Raw genomic sequence first — 18697 nt, 5'->3', positions numbered from 1 at the left:
GACTTTTTTCAATTAAACGGCGGAGAGATTCGCTCGCGGATAACGGAATTTAACGCGACATCAGCCGGCGCGGATTGTGCTCGGATCGAGTTGTCGCCGGCAATTGGCCCGAGACTGACCCGAGCGAACCGTCGCCGAGAACGCGATAACCTCGCGGCAGCATGGAGAACAACACTTTCGCTGTTAGGGTGAAAAATTCGGTGGAAAGCCGGCCCCGGGCCCCGTGCTGTCCGACGCGGCATAATCATCGTTATCCGAGATTGAATTGCTACTTAAGTCGCAGCGCTAGATTACATCTTTCAATTTAATTTAGCTCAGTTCGGCGCCCGAGATTGAATTGTTACTTAGTCGCGGTGCTGATCTTTCAATTTAATTTAGTCTAGTTCAGCTTGGTCTAGTTTATTTTAGTTTAGTTCGGTTCGGTTCGGTTCAGCTTAGCTTAGCTTAGTTTAGTTTAGTTTAATTTAGTAAACGGGGAAACCATTTGGCGCGAACCGTCGCGGAGTCGTTCGCAAGGTAGACGCGGCGCAAAGCGATAAGTAGTATCCTCGGCGGATTGATCTATTTCGAGACTTCTATTGGATCGGTAAGATCCCCGGGGCTCTAGAGAGCGTAGATCGTTAATTAAACATTCGATGTGTACACGATCTGGCGGGGCCGTTACGTCGCGACGTTTCGCTTCTGAAATTTTTACCAGACGATTACGAAATGTTCCGCCACGACGTTCTCGGAAATTATCGTCTCCGGTGTTTGCTCGACTTAACTCGATTCACCTGATGTAATTTGCGACGCGATCTCCGCGACAGCTGCGTACACTGAAATCGCACCGAATTTCGTTGCGTTCAATCATCTCGGAGAGTTCGTTCGCCAAACGTAAAACGAGGAGCAAGTTTCGATGTACAAATACGAGCGCCGGTCGCGCGTATTCGATACGCGCGGAATTACATATCCGATCTCGGCCGTTCTCGACAATGTGTTCGTAAACACGGTTGAACAAACAGAATTCGATCGATCGGCGCGGCCCACGCGTCGCAGAGCCGATCGAACGAAAAAACACGGGGCGAACGTATGATTTCATCGGGCAGAATGCGTACGTGCATGTATGTACAGGATGTCCCAAAAATGTCTCGCAATCCGGAAATGGCGGGTTCCTCGGATCATTTGAAGCAAGTTTTTCCTTTTCACAAAATTTCTCCGAGGCACCGTTAACGAGTTATTAACGAAAAACAGTGACCAATGAGAGATCGCGTACGGCTGGCGATCCGCCTTCGCGACCACTGCCGCTGAGTCAGACGACCGGCGCGACGCGGCATTGGCCGGAAGGGCGGAGCGCTAGCCGAGCTCGCTTCTCATTGGTCACTGTTTTTCGTTAATAACTCGTTAACGGTGCCTCGGAGAAAATTTTTGTAAAGGAAGAAATTGCTTCAAATGACCTAAGGAACCCGTCACTTTCGGATTGCGAGACATTTTTGGGACACCTTGTACATCGCGGGTTCGGATTCCGGGACAGCATTGCGCGGCGTTCATTGTGAAAAATCGTGTAATCCGACGGCGATGCGGCGCGTAATCGCGTGCATGGAGCCACGAGCAGGGGCCCGCCGGCGCGCCGAACATCAGATCTTTTTCGGTGGACTCGGGGAAAAGCTGAATTGTATATCGAAGTCCCCCGGGTGCGAGCGCAGGCTACCGGGACGCCTGATATCTTCGGTCTGGTGGATTTCATTGCATTGTTTTCCCCGCAGGATATTCAAATGAGCCAGGCGACAAAACGAAAGTATGAGCTTGGCCCGAAGCTGCGGCCCGATAACGATCGCGGGCCATCTATCCATCCGGCAGAACAAAAAACGATTTCGCCGAACGATTTCGCTCGCGGAACTGGCGAGCGTGTCGGGAGGATTGCTCGATCCGACGGGGATCGATCGGTCGACAGGTGATGTCGTACCCGGCAAGATATCGTTCAGTCGCGTCCCGTCCCGTCCCGTCTCGGTACAGGTGTAACGAGCCAACTTCGTAACACGTTGACGCGCGCCAACCGCAAACTGATATCGAACGTGCGGGTAAACCGGTGCACGGGTTGCAAGCATTTCCGCTGTCGCCCGCGACCCGCCGCTATTTATAGCGTTCAACCCGGTCTATATCTATATTTTCGGCGAGACTGAAAGGGGATTCGGTCAATGGTGCAAATCGTTTAACGAGTCGAACGCGGCTGCGTTCACGCGCGACAAACACAATTTACGGGGCCTCGTCCTCATCCTCTCCGTGCAGGACGCGCGACGCGGAACACGAACGACGCCGAAGATCGATCCGATTCGAAGTTCGAAGTGTCTGACCGAATCTGGCCTGTTTTCGATAACGAACCCGCGTCGATATCCGCAGTCCGGTTATAGACGATCCACGAAGACGCTTGGCACGGGATTTAGAGTGCAATATGTATAGCTACGCTTCGGAGAAGGTTAAGGTTGCGCGTTCTTTGTTCGAGCCGATTCGATGGCACTCCTCGAATCTGCACGGCCCTGCGCCACGAGCTGCCAGAATGTCCGACGGCTAAACCGTGTAATCCATCGCTCTAAATGGGCTGCGAGGCTTGGCATCGTATAAAGTTCGCTTTAATAGAGCTTCGGTTCGATTCTACGATTCGCGGTTTCGTGCACTCGGAGGCGCGAACTTAAGAGTGTTCCAGTTTTAAAGACAATCTTGAGTTTGCATCTCTGAGTGCAAGCTGAATCGTGGAATCGAACTGAAGCTGTGGACTCGATCATTTCCTACGAAAAAGTTCCGGTTTCGAAGACTTTTTCGCAGGAAATGATCGAGTCATCTGCTTCGAGCACACGTTGCGATGAAACGGGCGAAAGGTTTAAATAATCTCGGTCTTGGAATTTTTATAGGACGTTATAATAAAACTGAAGCTGTGGACTCGATCATTTTCTACGAAAAAGTTCCGGTTTCGAAGACTTTTTCGCAGGAAATGATCGAGTCATCTGCTTCGAGCACACGTTGCGATGAAACGGGCGAAAGGTTTAAATAATCTCGGTCTTGAAATTTTTATAGGACGTCGCGCTTGGGGCAATTTTAACGCTAGAACTACCGGTCTGAAGTTAGGAAAACGTTTTAGTCGGAAACCTTTTTTACGAACTTCTCTATTCTAACATATGCATGTTATAACCGGACCGCGAATTTTATGCATTCGCGACGAAAATTGATGGATCGAATACGAAACTGTAACTGCGTTAGGAAGATATAAAAATAGTGCTATATTATGTACAACTTATTGCAATTATTAGAAGAGAGAAGACACTTTCATCCAACTTACGATTTTTTACGATTAATGTAGACAATTTTTATTTCGCACGAAGATCAATCATAACAGAAGCTGCACGAACTTCGCGCGAATCTATAAAACCTATCGAAAGAACCGCTCCGAAAAAAAACCGGTTCCGCGTTTCATGTTACAATGTTCCCGGAATCGTACAACAGAAGCACACGTTGCAACAAAAATTGCAACAGATCCGAACAGATACGATTTTCTCATCGTTATAAAACGACGCGGGTCGGTCGTTTTCACGGCTCCCGGTAGATTCACCGTTAATGCTTGGTTGGTTTCGCGTGAGCTGTTCGCTCGTTCGTTTAAAAAAATGATGAGCCGACAGAGAACGTTAGGATTGAACAGGCCATGCGAGCTCGTACAAGTGTTCGCGGTCGGCCGATGTACAATGTATAGAAAATTCGTCCGTAAAGAACGAGCGAGAAAGCGCACCGTGAATGTGCAACGCCGCGCGGCGTGCGTACCCTCGCACGCAAGTTAGCGACCGCAATCACGGTAACAAAACGATGCACGAACGGTAACAACGAAAGCCTATTTCCACGATTCCGAACGTGCGGCTCTGTTAGATCGGAATCGATCCGCGCGACCGCGACCGGCTCGCATTTCCCAGGACCGCGCGATCGAATCGCGCCGACTCGTTTCTTTTTCCGGGTAATTGCGCCGCCGGTCTAATTAACGCGGCTAAACGCCGGCTTGTTTATCTTTCGCCGCGAACCAGGGATTCGCACGCACCCTCGCGGGTTCGTTCTCACGACGATGTCAACGCGCGAGCCGGGTTCGCGCGTCCGGTTGCGCCTTCTTCGAGCGTGTGCGTACGGTGCCCCGTTGTATTATGCATGACCGAGGTGTTAGAAACGAGGGGGAGAAGACAGAGGGACAGAGGAGAGGCACCTTTGGCGCTCCTCCGTTCGACGGCAGCGGTGGTGGCAGCGGCCTCGGCCGTGAGATGCATGAGAGGACGCCTCGACCGAACCAAAGACAATAGAAACTGGCATCCGCCGCGCCACTATACGCTTCGAGACCGACGCCTGGCACCGGCTACGTACTTCCGTCCGCGTTTTATAATGCCACGGAATTTTCGCGACGACAGTTTTTCCTAACGCCGCCATCGGCGATTGCTTAAACCCGCCCGCCGACGACCGGGTACCCGGTGACCCGCCAACTGCGTTCCGCCACGCGCGTACGCCGCCGGCTCGATCGCGGACACATCGTCGAGCAATGCGGTGATTTCTCCCGGAAATGCCATATTTCGGGTTGCTGTGAATTTCCCCGGAATAGTGCTACGCCTATGTAATTTATTGCTGCTAAGGGTCGACTATTGAGTGCGAGACGGATAAAAAAGAACCGCGAAGGTACAGGATGCGTGCTCGATCTCCACAGAATCGTGTCATGTGTCCTCCGAATTTCCTTGGAACAGTGGCAACAAAATTTTGCGCCGAGTTTCTATAAAAACCGCCGCAGACCTGAAGAATCGCGATCTAGTATTCTCGGATCTGCCGGTTTCAGTTCCGACCACCGGAGCAATTCTGGGAAGGAACAACCTCGCTGGACATCTGGAGAACGGTCCAAAGCGATCGATAGACTGCGGACTTCTGTGCTTGACAAAAACGACGAGAAAACAACAGACTCTCCTCGGCCGAACAATTTCAACGAGTCGCGAGGTTATACATCGAGTCAAGGTTATACATCAAATTGTTTAATTCGTCCGCCGTTCTCGTGTTTCTCTCGTGTGTATCCATGAAATCCACAGTTCGGAGATCGCGATTCGGCCGCACGGGAATTCGCGAACAGCGGATGCGTGACTGCGAGGAAGTCGCGCGGCACCGCGGCGCGTGCAAAATTAGTTTTCCCTTCGAATTTCCCGGCGCGCGCTCGCTCGCTCGCGAAACCACCGGCTCGCACCGTTTCCGGAGTAAATAACAATTAGCGCGGTTTGCTTTCCCGATAAGCGGGGTACGGTAATTAGGCGGTGTTTGATCGCAAAATACCGCCGAGTCGTTTCTTTTCCACCGGAAAACCGGGGACCGGAATAATCTCTCTGCGATCTTTGCGAGCCTCGGCCACGCTCGCGTGTCCCGGCGAGTCGAGCTCGATGAAATGCGGTGCGAAAACGTTGGATGTGCCTGCAATTTGTATGCAGAACCGGGGGGGGGGGCGCCGGCGAGGGGGAGCGGAAAGTATTTTCCGGCGTAAACAAGCTTGGCTCGGGGGGAGAGGGAGGGAAATAGAGAGGAAGAGAGAAATAGAGAAGGAGGGGGAGAGAGAGAGAAATAGAGAGAGTGGAAGAGAAATAGAGAAGGGGTAAGAGAGAGAGGGGAAGAAAAATAGAGAAGGGGTGTGAGAGAGAGAGGAAGAAAAATAGAGTAAGAGAAAGAGAGTGGAAGGTAAACAGTGGAGGAGGGAGAGAGAGGAAGAGAAATAGAGAAAGAGAAAGAGAGTGGAAGAGAAATTAGAGAAGGAGGGAGAGAGAGGAAGAGAAATAGAGAAGAGGCGAGAGTGAGGAAGCGAAATAGAGAAAGAGGAAAAGAGTGGAAGCAAAATAGAGAAGGAGCAAGAGAGAGAAAAGGAAATAGGGGAGGAGAGAAAGAGAGAGAGAGGGAAAGAAAAATAGAGAAAGAGAGTGAGAGGAAGAAAAATAGAGAAGGAGAGAGAGAGGAAAAAATGGAGAAGGAGAGAGGGGGAAGAAAAAAAAGGTTAAATTAAAGGGAAGTAGAGAGAGCGTAGAAAAAGAGAGTGAAACAGGAAGAGAAATAGAGAAGGGAAGAGAAAGAGGAATAGAAATAGAGGACGAGAGAGTTGATGAGAGAGAAAGAGAGAGGCTTTGGGCGCGGGAAATGGGTCGTGCCCTGGATGCTTCCGAAAGAGCGGAGGGATTATTTCAATTCCGTTCCTTATCCGACTATCTCGAGGAACACGGGGGTGTAAATTGGCCGGTCTCCAAGATAGCTGACTCGTCAGCGTTCGGAGTTCACCTCGGCAAGCGCGAGGGAGAAGAGTGTAAAAGTCGAGTCCGGATATATATTCCTCTTATCAGTTTTCGCGCGGGCCGCTCGAACGGCCGGTGCTTTCTCGCGTACTTTCGCCGCTGTTATCGCGAATGGCCATCGGTCGCGAACTTTTTCGGTCCGAGGCGTGAAAACTGTTATAATTTCGATCTCGGTCATGGGAACGGTTACGGTTACGATTAGACCACGAATCGCGTTACGGAAATCATCTCCGTTTTCAATGGTTGTTTTATCGATATCCGAAGAGGAGAAGCACATATCTTGCATCGACTAGAAAACTTCTGGCAAATGGACACGGAACGATCGCGATAATGTTATGCTTACAGGCTGCGTACACGTGTGCGCTTGATATTCTATGAATTCCAATTCGTGCTAATTACCGGACTGCGGATTTCATGTAATTACGAGGAAAATGAGTATCTGCGATTTCAAGTACTAAAAGAATTGAAAGAGTCGCGGTGATATTACGCTTTCACGCTGCGTACACGTGTGCACTTAATATTATATTAATTGCAGTCCGTGCTAATTAACTGGACTGCGGATGTTCGGTATTTATGAGGAAAACGAGTAGAGCCGAGGTTTCAAATATGTACTAGAACGATTGAAATAGTCGAAAAATGTGAATACGTTGTTATCGTTTGATTGAAAATGACTTATAAAGGAAAGAAGACATTGCGAAGTGGTTTCTGTTATTTTATAATAAGTAGAGAACATTTTTATTCGGCGTAAAGAGCCGAGGTCTGCTAATTACTACCGCTCGATATCGTAATATGTTATTCATACGATATTAATATTCGCTTACGGTGTACGTTACAGAGATATGGCATATTACGTGCATAAGCATGATGCACAAATGCATCGCCCATAGAGGAAACATCACGATTCTCATGCCTTCGTCATTAGACTTCGGATCTTTGCGCAAAAAATTGTCTGCATCGATTGCAAGCTATACGAGTCAAATACAAGTTTCATTCTTTCTTTAATCATTTCGATAAGTTGAAAGTAATACATCTCAACATTCTTAATCTCTCTCCGCTGTTTTCTTCACTGCGTTTTCTCATATCTGTCGCAAGTTCGATAATGATTTACATCGGTACAATAATTAACCAGCTAACTGTTACAATCCTGATTAAATTAATGTAAATTACTGTAATTGTATATGCTCGATTTTCATCGTATTCCGTTTAAATACAACACTTTTATAAGATATACAATTGAATAAAGCGTACCAAAGCGTATATCCTTCTTACCCAGTCAGCTGTTCTCGACGAGTATACTCATCAAAACACACATAATGCATCTGGTTAACAGCAATTTTCAAGACCGTTTCAAGTCCTGCTTCGTGGGCCCGTGAAACGTACGCGAGGAATCGCCGCATCGCCGAGACATCGGGTCTTGGTCCGAATGTCCGGGCCCAGTTGATTCGGATTAGCTCCGATTAGATTTCTAAAAGTCGACTGTTACTCTAGAAAGTTACCCTGAATCGTAGGCCAGGCAATTAGATGAGAGCCTCGAATTACACGGTGAACCAGTAACGAATTATCAGCGAGAGATGTTATCGCACAGGATCGTATCGGCCGGAGTAATTACGACTCGGTGAACAATGGCGAATCCGGGTGATTATCGTCTGCTAACCCAAAGCTAATAACATTAGCGACGGCCTGGGAGATCCTCGGTTCCCTTCGATCGCCGTTACGGAAGAAACCGAGCGGGTTTTCCCGCGATCGCGAGATTATGCGCATCCTCCGGTGCATCGCGGTCATTGCAGTCGGAATCGTTCGAACGGCAGAGAGAAATCGTCGACGGATCGGTCATTGCGGAGAGGCTGTTATTAGCAGTATTCATTAATGATCACTTACGGGTTCCATGTTACATCCGTTTCTTACAATTAATGCTTCAAATTAAAATGAAAATGAAAATTAAAATTACCGCTTATTCCTATCGTTCGCATCTAATTCCCACAACTAACGCTCGAATACCACTGTTCACCCTTTCTCTCGCTCTATGTCCGCTTCTTATCTCCCCTTTCTTGCTTCTCTACGCTCCTGTCTCGTCTCCTTAAATTTATCTTCTCATATTCCACGCATCGTATTCTTTACCTCTCACCCCTTACATTTATCATGCTCCTTCTCCCTTTTTTATATCTTTCCATTCGCTCTCCATTGCGCCTCTATCTCTCTATTGCCTTTTCACCTCTCTTCTTTGATTCGATCTCATTCATTCTCCGACCTCCTAATCCATTTATTCTTTCTTCTTTCATCATTTTACTCTTACTGTTTTCCTTTCTTCTCATACGAGCATCGTTTACTTCCTTCCTTCTTCTCTTCCCTCCTTCAGCTTCTCCTTTCCTTTCACCATTTCTTTTCTCCTCTGAATTTTTAATCCACCCCTCCCTACTTCTATTTCCTGTTAGAATTTTCTTAATCATTTCATAAAGGCCCGCTTCGTCTTCTTTTCATCCCCCACAATACCCTACTACAGGGTGTTCTGAAAATGTCCCGTAATCTGGAAATGGGAGGTTCCTAAGATCATTCGAAGCAACTTTTTCCTTTACAAAAATTTTCTCCGAGGCATCGTTAACGAGATATTAACGAAAAACACTGACCAATGAGGGGCAAGCACTCAGCTGGCGCTACGCAGCCGAGCCAATGAGCGGAACTGGGCTTCGCCGCGTAGCGCCAGTCGAGTGCTCGCCTCTCATTGGTCACTGTTTTTCGTTAATAACTCGTAAACAAAGCCGCGGATTGTATTTTCGCTAAGGAAAAAGTTACTTCAAATTACCTTGGGAATCCTCTTCTCCTTATTACGACATATTTTTGAGACATTATATGTTCTCCCTATTCCAACCCCACGTACTCTATATTTCCTATTTTTGTCTGCTTCCCAGCACTTTTCTCCCTTCGTTTCATTTCCCAATCCGAACGCTGCAATTCTTTTCCATCTTTCTTCCTTCCACTCTTTCCTCAGGTACTCCGATATTTCCTCTTCTGACAGGCTGTTATAGTTCGTGAAATATTTCCAGAGGTGTTGGCTCGCGTTACGCGAAACACGTGTGTATGTGCGTACGTACGTACGTATTTCGTATCGATTACGGGCGCGCCCGTTGCAAGCTGCACCGGCGGAAGGTGCGGGCTTCCGAAACGAATCACGTACCAGCCCAAAAACCGCCGAGCCTCGGCGAAGTTTCAGAGCATCGTGTGTTGCACTAATTTCAGTCGGCCCGTGTTCGCGGCAGCTACGATCTCGCCAAGTTTCGCGGAAGAACTTCCGTCGATAAGGCGTAAATGAATTCAGCCGAAACTTCGGACCGCGGGATTGAAAACGGTCGGTGATATCCGGTTTCGGTTCTCGACATTGTCACGGAGGAGCGAAATGTTTCACGATCGTTCCACGGTATGTTATATCGATTCCGGTTCCAATTTATCAAAATCGATAACCGTTCGAGTCGAACGGATGCGAACTCGATATTTGCGATTCAATATTTCCCGATATACACGCTCGCGTAGTTCTGTTTATTCTGCACGCAGATCCGACTTTATATCATTTTTTTCCGCGCACCGGATAAAAGATCGAGTTTACGTGGAATATATATTTTCTATTCTTATTGTCGGTTTTTATTTTCTGTATTTATTATCGTTATTATTATTATATTCCTCCTCGTTTCTCGAGCATTGCGAGCTCTTTTAACGCGCGACTCAGACCGAGATGCATCGTGCGGAAATACATAAAGAGACTTTCCGCGTGCGTTTCCGTATTTCTCGAATATTCAGGGTGTCTCGATTCAATGGAGATTGCAAAAAATCTTGTGGACGCGTGATTTAAAAAAAAAAGGAAAAAAACCGATGTTCTTTTAATATTTCTAGCGAGGAATCAGATGGCGCTGCTAGTTTCTCGATGCGTGGACGTTTTCAAGGTTATTCCAAGGTCATCTCGTTCTCTTTGATAGTAAACCTATATTTTTCATTGCGGAATCATGTTCTACATAAAAGAATGCGTACCTTTTGTTCGAAACATTTCTTCGCGAGGGATCTCTTTTTCGGTACTTTCTCGATCCCTGCTTCCGACGATCGAGACGGACGACTGTAACGTCCTGACAAACGTTTCGCATCCGACTTCTAAATCATCGGCCGGACAGCGGAGAGCGTGAATCACATCGGGAAAACACGCGACACGGAAAATCATGGTTTACGCGCGGAGGTGAACGGGCAAGTGTGCCGCGAACCGTGGCAAGGAATCTTCTTCTTTCGGTGTGTCGGGCCGAGGTATGGCCTCGTAACGAGCGCGTTAAACAAACCGAAAGCTCGTGGTGGCTCGCCCGTAACGTCCGCGATACGTGCAAAGGCGGATCGTAGAGGCTGTCGGACAGCCGCCGGGCGCTGGTACAGCGACGGTAACAACAGAAGCGATAAACTGGCAGCGAGGAAAATGTTAATCGAGGCGATTAAGCGGCTTCCCCGGCGATATTCGCGTCCCTCCCGCGTCGAAGATAAGCGGGAAGATAATAAATGCCGTGGTTCTAGATTGCGCGTTGCTCCCGTTCTTTCTTCCGCGAGCCGCCGCCGCTGCCTCGGTTTTCCGCGGAAAGCGGCGTTACAGCCTCGGAATTCAGCTATCTTGCTCGATCGAGGCACCTCGCGGAATAGCACGAATCCCGGTATCATCAGCTGCGCGGGGTTTAACAAGGAAATCGTTAGACGGAGCGCGATTAACACGTTGAACGCACACCGTTGCAACTAATAAAACGTTATGTAATATTTCAATAACAAATTTATATGCAAATAGCATTTTAATTTGCTAATGTAAGTGTATTTTCTATTTTCTATTTCATATTTCATACTTCATACTTCATATTTCATATCTCATATTTCATATTTCATATTTCATACTTCATACTTCATATTTCATATCTCATATTTCATATTTCATATTTCATATTTCATATTTCATATTTCATATTTCATATCTCATATTTCATATTTCATATTTCATATTCCATATTCCATATTTCCTATTTCATATTTTATATTTTATATTCGATGTTTTATATTCTATATTTTATGTTTTATATTTTATGTTCTATATTTTATATTCTATATTTTATATTTTATATTCTATATTTTATATCCTATATTTAACATTCTATATTTTATATTCTATATTTAATATCCTATATTTTATATTCTATATTCTATATTTAATATTTTACATCCTATATTTTATATCCTATATTTAATATTCTATATTTTATATTCTATATGTTATATTCTATATTTTATATCCTATATGTAATATTCTATATTTTATATTCTATATGTTATATTCTATATTTTATATCCTATATGTAATATTTTATATTTTATATTCTATATTTTATGTCCTATATTTTATAATCTATATTCTATATTTAATATTTTATTATTCCTATAAGCACATATTTAATGTTTGTTTCCGGTTGCTTTATAGTTTTCTATGACATTATATACTGTATAATATGTATATTCGTCATAATTGTGTTGCAAGTAAAATTACTACTACAAATTACCTCGATAATCCTATATTAATTGGACAAAGAAGCGTGTCGCCCGTTTATGGGTGACGGATCCCCCGCGGAAACATAGCCATCACCCAGATACGGGTGGCGGCGGGGCGTTCAACGTGTTAACCCCGCCGTTGCGATAATAAACGAGCCACGAGCTTCATAACTCATCGGGTGCCCCGCTCTCTTTCTTGTTTGCGACCTACGGGCACGACGGTTCCTCGTCGGTGCACCGCGTCGACACCGAAAAACGCTCAACTACCAGCAAATTCGATATCTTCGTCCTCGCGAAATACACCGCTTCCCGCCCGTTGCTTCTTCTACGGCGAGACGTAACTTTCCATCACTCGCGGCGCAATTGCAGCGAACAATTTGCATCGTTAGCCGAATTTTCCCGTCGTCGCGAACAACTGAAAAGTTCGTTCGTCGCTGGAGATAATGCTTTGTGCGTTCGCCACTCGAGGCAATGCTGCGCGAAACAAGTGCAGTCATTTCTTCCGGAAATGTACGGAGAGCGGAATTGAAACCGGCGGATATGAGAATAGTAAGACGCGATTCTTCGAGCATCGCGGATCGTTTTTATGGGAACTCGGGGCATTAATACCATAGAATGACGATGATTAATACAATAGAAAAACGATGACTTAACTTTTTTATTTCTAATTTTTTCCCCCCACGATTCGAAGGCAATTCGGAGGCCACGTGACACGATTCGAAGGCAATTCGGAGGCAATTTGAGGAAAGAAGATACGATGATTCGAGCCTCGCGGCTCCTTTTTATAGTAACTAATTGTCAACAACTATAAAAACGAGATGCAACGCTCGAATAATCGTATCTCGTCTTCCCAAATTGTCCACTGAGTGCGAATTAGGGAAAAATTGTTGTACTTTGTAGCTTCGCGGTTCAATTTCGCATTGTCCTTGTTGGGATTATGGAATGAAAATGAATATGATACTAATACTTTGCTTAAAAGGACTTTATTTATTCTGTTTAATGAGAGAAGGTATATGAGCGAAACCGATCGAGCGATCAAACTCTACTGACTGTCCGGTAAGAAGAAACGCTTCTTTTATACTCTTTTTGGGTTCGTCGTGTCCACCAATCAGAGACGTTTTATTTGTCGCGTCTTACATTGTATACGTGACGGTTAGGGCACGAAGTACATCAAAAGGTACCGGCGATGATGTATCGCGGCATCTAATATATACAGATTACGTCACCGTCGCTGCCCGCTGACGGAGCCGACGAAATGTAAACCGATATCTTAACTGAAGATATTTTACTAAGTAAACTATAGATTAATTTTTGTTCGAGGCTAAAATTTCAACAGTCCTCTGCCGAGCCTTAGCACCGACGTAGCAATAAATTACATAGACGTAGGACTAGTACAAAGAAATTCACGTAAACCCGAAATTGGGCATTTCCGGGAGATATTACTGTATTAATTACGCGAACAATTAATTCGTACGTGAACGTACTATTCTATATTCTTCGCAATTGTAACGATTGGAAATTGTTGTTGTTGTTCGATTGTAATAACATCTTAGAGGAAATTTATCGTGTGCCCATGTTTAGAATATTTGATTAACATTGCATTGTACAGGATGGCCACTGAAAAACTAGAGGTTTTTATAAAATCGCAAGCCGTACACTTTCAATCGTTTTCGCTTTCCTTCCTCGAAGATTATAGAACATCCATCGGAGATTAAAACGGCTGTGTACGATGTCCGGCTACGGGGAAACTCGTTGAGTTTGAAGGATGGGCCAGGTTTACGTAAAGAAGCCCGGAACGGGTTTAGGTAAATAAACCTCGAAGAATTCAGGAACTCGAGAGGAGAACGTTCGAGCCGACGTTTAGGACCCGAGACCTTGCATGGGATCGTGGAAAATGCTCCGGAAAGAGCCGGTATTTGCGCACTGGAAAATAGTAGTCTTCCGAGGGATGTTTTTCACATACAAAATATTGAAAAACGCCCATTAATTATATTCGCGCATAAAATAATGAAAAAATGAAAGGATCACGTTTGCGAAGATTACGTTCGTTTTGCATAATTCAGTTATTCAGTGGCCACCCTGTACGCTAAGCGAACGGAATTTTATTCCTACTTAAGAGAATGAAATAACACTCATACATATAACAAGTTATTAGCAGGATTACCATAATATTAGCAAAATTAATTGTGCTGCTAATATACATTCACCGGGAGAAGTTTTCCAGTCGATGGAAGAAAATGTTCCGTTCTTTAGATTTTTACAGAGCATGTCATAAGAATCTGCATAATGATCCGCAGTCTAGTCATTATCCTTCATTCTTCCTTGCTATGCAAATGGGGGTCAAGCATGAGCGAGCCTCGACGAAGATTACGCTGCTTCTTGATAGAAAAATCGGGTCGACTTCCAATCAAGGTGAAGTCCCTCTATCGCGGAAGCGATAGAATTTATTAGAGTTTATTAGAATTCATTAACGTTATAGATATTATTATTATTATTATTGTAATAATATTATTATATTATTAATATTAATATATAAAGAGTGTCGCAAAATGTCTCTTAATGAGGAAATGGGGGGTTCTTGAGGTCATTCGAAGCAACTTTTTCCTTTACAAAAATTTTCTCCGAGGCATCGTTAACGAGTTATTAACGAAAAATACGGACCAATGAGGAGCGAGCACTCAGCTGGCGCGGGACGGTCGAGCCAATGGGCGGAAACGAGCTTTGCGCGCTCGTTGGCTGGGCCGCCCCGCGCCAGCCGAGCTCGCCTCTCATTGATCAGTGTTTTTCGCTAATAACTCGTAAACGAAGCCTCGGATTGCATTTTCGCTAAGGAAAAAATTACTTGAAATGACCTTGGGAACCCTCTTTTCCTTACTGCGAGATATTTTTGAGACATTCTGAATATAACATATATTATATATTAATTAATATTACAACGAATAAACAGACTCAAGTGTCTCGAGTGTCGCACGTTTCGCAGAAACGTCGCGAATAACAATAATTAATCAAGTGCCCGATATCGAAGTTAATTCGCGCGATAAAAGGAAAGCGGACGAAAGAGTTCGATGGACGATTCGATGAAAATCTCCGTGGAGAGTTAGGCGTATCCGACGCTCCGTATCGGACGGCCTAATTGCACGTTGGAAAAATTCCGCGAACAATCCGGTCGAAAGTTCGGCCCGTCGATTATTTAATTGGTACCTGTGCACCGCGCTTTTCGCTGGCCGAGGGAGTTGTCGGGGAGAATCAACGGGATTCGCGGTGTGCTCGACCGATAAACGAAAGTTCCTTGGCGGAGTTTTATCGGAACCGGAGCCGGATTATCCGGAAGTCGACTGTCGGCGGATTTTGCGGTCGGCCGAGCCGGCGAGCAATCACGATTACCGCGATTCCGGTTCTGATTCGAATTCAAATGCTCGAAAAAACCGTTCACATCGAAGGAAAAAAACACGTTCCCGCTGTCGACCAGACCTCGATTGTCTTTCTTAATTTCCATCGAATTTATTTCATTGCCGGACCGTGGCTCTTCGGCGTTCGATCAAACATCAAGGACGGAGTTACGCGATTAATTGTACAAGAAATTTATCTGGTAAAAAATGTACCTGTTATGCGACGCTTTTCAAGGTGCACAAGATCATCATCGATTTTATTAGAACTGAAAAGTGTTGTTGCTGAATATTTATGATATAACGTTCGATGGATCGACGTATCTAGGTGACGCGATGGACTTTGAAATATTTATTTATGTGTGAATAATAAATAACACGGATGTCCGTACTTCGAATGTGAAACACGGGTGCCAGATGTTCCATAGATCGGTACAACGAGAAAATCGAAGTACACTTTATTCGAAGAAAAATTTTCATTAGAGCAATATAGAATATAGAATATAGAATATAGAATATATATATAGAATATAAAATATGAAATAGAAAGTAGAAAATAGAAAATAGAAAATAGAAAACATAGAATATAAAATATAAAATATAGAATATAAACTATAGAATATAAAGTATAGAATAGAGAATACAAAATATGAAATAGAAAATAGAAAATAGAAAATAGAAAATTTAGAATAGAAAATAGAAAATTTAGAATATAGAATAGAAAATTTAGAATAGAAAATAGAAAATTTAGAATAGAAAATAGAAAATAGAAAATATAGAATATAAAATATAGAACCTAAAATATAGAATATAAAATGTAGAATATAAAGTGTAGGATATAAAATATAGAATATAAAATATAGAACCTAAAATATAGAGAATATAAAATATAGAACCTAAAATACAAAATATGAATATAAAATATAAATATAAAATAAGCTTGACAATCGTGAACTTTAAAAACGAGCCACGAGGCTCGAACAATGGTATCTTCCTCCTCGCAAATTGTTCACTTGTTTTTACAAAGCAGGAGACAATTGAAGATAATTTTACCATGCCACGTAACTTGGTCATTGTATCGTGATGACAAAACAAAAAGAAAAAAACTGACGAAATGTCGGATTTGCAAGGCGCGCGAGGGCAAGCCTAGAATCGAATAAAGTCTGAGAAGAAGAGGACAATGAGCACCGATCGTTGTCGCGACTTTAAAAGGCGCGAAATCGCGAGGTCGAATCGGCGCTCTACGTTCAAATTTAACGGCGAAGCAACGGCGATTAGCATGTCGCGTTGCGCGCGAGGACAGCGTCCTTTCTTTTCTAAGCTTCGAAAGACGGTGCAGACGGTTGCGCAAGGTCGCTCGCGTTATTACGACGTAGCCAGAGCCGCGCGCGAAACCGTTCGTTTTTTGCGATCTCCCGGCTAACGTTTTTTTTCCCCCGGCCGCGTTTCTTGCGCAACACCCGGCACGCTGATAAATCCTGAACGCGATCTATCCATCTATCTGCCTCTGCGAGCGGGTCGGTGCACCGTTTCGGCGATAACCGGCGGAAACACCGACGCGATCGGGGACACCGAACTGGCCGGGAAATCGAAATCCCGGATGGAAAATGAAAAACCATCGGGCAGCGGCGTTGCTCGTCCGCTTTCCATCTCCGCGCGGATGAAACGCGCGCCGACGCGCATTTGGGTCGGTCTTAGCTTCCCATTATTTTTCACCGGCACGGTTTAAAGTGCCGGGAACCCGAGGAACCTCGGCGTTCGCACGTTCGCGCGCGTTCGACGAGCCTCGAAATTTTCTTCCTTCGCCGGGCAGAGGAGTCTGACGAACAGTCCCTTAACACGTTCCGTGCCACGTGTACCATCGATGGTACACGCTTGCATGTTTACTTAGTGAACTGAACAAATTGTTTACAAGAAATTTAGAACCGAAGAATCAATTTCCACCGCAAGAATGGGCGTTGATAAGTTTTTGTTACGTTGTTATGTGTACGAGAATTAATAATTGCACGTAATACATCAAGTTTTAGTAAAATATCAAAGTGTGAAGATTCGAGTAAAACGTGTTAACGTTCTAGGAATGACGCGCCACTATAGTGGCTTTCGCGGATGTCATCTCTCTGAACGACGCATCACTATAGTGGCTTAATCTAGTAGCTCACTCGGTCATCGTTTGAATCAAATAATCGTCTTCGCATGCATTGCTTCACACTTCTTTTGTCTTCACATTGATTTACAATATACAGACTTATCTTAACCGGTTCATTCTCATGGACGTGTATACACGCACCGCGATATCGTTCACGCAGTCCCACAGACGCGTAAACACGCGCCCCGCTATCGTTCACGCAGTCTCACGGACGTGTAAACACGCTAGTATTAGATAAAGAGTTTAATTTGGAAAAGTGTTAATTTTGGAAACGGCATATAGATATTCGATTTCTAGATCGTCGCATGGTGGTCATCTTTGCAGAACAGTCAAACGTACACTAAATGAAATTACAAATTAGTACTAACCACAAACTTAGTCTCTCCAGACGGAGCAAATCAGTAGGCGTGTGTGTACACGTCCGTGAGACTCCGTGAACGATATCGCGGCGCGTGTTTACGCGTCTGTGAAACTCCGTGAACGGTAGCGCGGCGCGTGTTTACGCGTCTGTGGGGCTGCGTGAACGGTAGCGCGGCGCGTGTTTACGCGTCCGTGAGAACGAAGCGGTTAAGAATATAACTGTATCTTAACAATATACAGACACTCTGTACAGTACATATCAGACTCTGCCGTCCAGAGAAATAGCCTCGCGCAGAATTCAGCCGTACCTAAAAGGTTAAATGGACGTTCTTAATGGCGAGAATTTTATTTGAAAAATTTCACCGTGGGCGAAAACTATTATTATTATTTCACCAGCGTGGTGCCACCATGGTGGCATAGTGTTAAAACGGCGCAAGGTTTCGATAAATCGAGTGATTTTATTCTGAAGGAAAGCAACGCGTGTTAGTCAATTTTATGGCTCGGTAGATTTAGCGTTGACGCTAGGGATCTAAAAGTGTGGATCTCGAGTGTAGATCTCGAGTGTAGATCTCAAGGGTAGATCTAAAAGTCTCAGCGAGATCTAAAAGTGGCTAGTACGCGTCGACTTCTCAAATTTATGGAACTGAATTCATTTAAATGACTCGGAATTCTTAGAATAATGAATGCTCGAATAAAGAGATATATTGAGTTGGCAACTAAGTAGTAATTGCCGATTTCAGTTGTAGGTGTCTATCACTCCCATTTTTATGATATCCGTAAATGTTATATTATAAAATTATTGTTATTATTATTACGTTATTTTTTATTATCCGTGAATGTTAGCAACTGGACAAATTGAATGCAGCGGTCAAGGAAAAGCGACCAGAATTGGTCAATCGTAAAGGTGTCATTTTCCAGCAGGACAATGCTAAGCCGCACACGTCTTT

General features: G+C 44.6%; 1 protein-coding gene across 1 annotated transcript in view; it reads right to left on the bottom strand.

Moving 5' to 3' along the window:
• The window catches only part of LOC117217894 (beta-1,4-N-acetylgalactosaminyltransferase bre-4), a 67188-nt gene that overhangs the window by 44419 nt on the left and 4072 nt on the right, over positions 1-18697 (bottom strand). The gene's annotated exons all lie outside the window — the stretch shown is intronic.

The sequence above is a fragment of the Megalopta genalis genome, chromosome 1 (assembly GCF_051020955.1).
Source record: "Megalopta genalis isolate 19385.01 chromosome 1, iyMegGena1_principal, whole genome shotgun sequence".
Taxonomy (NCBI): Eukaryota; Metazoa; Arthropoda; class Insecta; order Hymenoptera; family Halictidae; genus Megalopta; species Megalopta genalis.
The sequence above is the reverse complement of the archived record's forward strand: the minus strand, read 5'-3'. Positions and strand labels throughout refer to the sequence as shown.